Here is a 1,734-nt window from a genome sequence, read left to right as displayed (position 1 = left end):
TGCTAAGACATTAGAGACGATGCTGACGGCGTTTAGTGGGGATGGCATTTTAGTTATTTGTGTTTTGGAAAACTTGAAACTGAACCAAGGAAAACCGAATGCAAGTTTTCCAGGGTATGTGAGGTTTGGAGAGAGTAAATAGGTGGTAAATTCACTCTTTAAAGTTCGTATATTTCTGAACGTCAGGCTTTCAAAACCATCGATGTAGGACAAAGAAATGATGGGAGCAGAATTTCTGTCATTCAGAGAATCCGTTTCCAAAATATTTGGAAAGGCACATTTAGAGACGCACAAGTCGTGAGTTTCACCAGGAGAGGGACACCCTGTGGCCAGGTAAAAGTGTAAAAGTGGGGTCTGGGGGGTAGAAGATGCGAGGAAACATTGTCTAATTTGGACGACTTCAGATGCAAAGAAATATCGGAAACGTATGCTGCTGAGTAAGATTCAGCAAAAAAAACCTCAGAGTTTGAAAGATTTCTATTAATATTCCACATGAAGCATTATAAATGGAACTGACCAGATTTTGTATATTGTCAAGGAAAGCTATTCCATAATGTACAGGAAGTGACCCGTCTCTTGGAGATCGATTTCCTGCTTTCATCCCATGGCTTAAAGGTGGGAGGACAATCGCCATGATGTTGGGTTCATTTGACAACCACTGAAATCTGCCAAAGTAACTGAGCATCAAAACTGGCATCTTGTTTTGTAGTTTAACTTCTGCTTTTCTCATCATTATTTTCTTTAAGCTGAAATAAATTCGGAGCAAAATTGAATGCAACATTTAACATTCCAATCACATAAATCAAATTCACTTCCGATCATTGCAATGACCAGAGTGAAGTTGCAGCAAAATTAATTAAATTAAACAAACAAAACTGCATTTTCGGGAATTTTACCCAATTCAGTTTCAGCCATATGAGAAAGACCATCGAGCTAAAACATCACCTTCACTTCTCTCTCCATATATAAGTGAGAGAGATACTGTCTGAAGAAATTATGCGTCAAGACTAAATGTGCGTGTGAATGTGACGGGAATTTCATGTTAGCTGGTTCATTCTGAGACAGTTCCGACTCGGAATGAATCAATGACAGGTACTCCTTCCAAGGACGAGGTCAATTCCTTCGATTTTGCTGGTAATATTATTCCACTGAAAGCAGAAAAATAAAGGTTCAATTCGATTCAGCTCAGGGAATGTCTTATCCCCTAGGTGCACCACATGTAATCTTGATGTGGTCACATGTGAGGCCCTTTGCCATGGGTTTCGCGGCCCAAAGGTTAAGGCTCTGTCACTGTGCACGTGTGGATTTGAATCCTACTCTGGCTGTTGCTTCTATCAAACGCAGCTGTGGTTTCCCTTTGTGTCTCGTATCTTTAGTATACACTGGATGGAGATTCTTGCCCATGCCCTTCGTTGCACCAGAGATTAGTGATAAATCGATATCATATCAAAGTAGAAATACACCAATTTGTTTCTGTTGTAAGTTCAATTGGGATAATGAAAAGGAGTGCAACGTTACTTTCCGACTTTCATTCCATCTTGACGTTCTATGAATTTATATCGAATGAAAGCAAAACAAATAAGGAGAGATCGGGTGCAATAGTTTATCCAGTGGGATTGTGAATTTTAATGCAACACTCCACACAAAGTTCTGATCAGTATTTCAAACAGTCAATTGGAATTGGAACTGCAGAAAACGTCTCCTATGAAACGAACCTTTCATTCTTTCACAAAC

This window comes from Chiloscyllium plagiosum, chromosome 8, assembly GCF_004010195.1.
Source record: "Chiloscyllium plagiosum isolate BGI_BamShark_2017 chromosome 8, ASM401019v2, whole genome shotgun sequence".
Lineage (NCBI taxonomy): Eukaryota > Metazoa > Chordata > Chondrichthyes > Orectolobiformes > Hemiscylliidae > Chiloscyllium > Chiloscyllium plagiosum.
Note: the sequence above shows the minus strand (reverse complement) of the source record.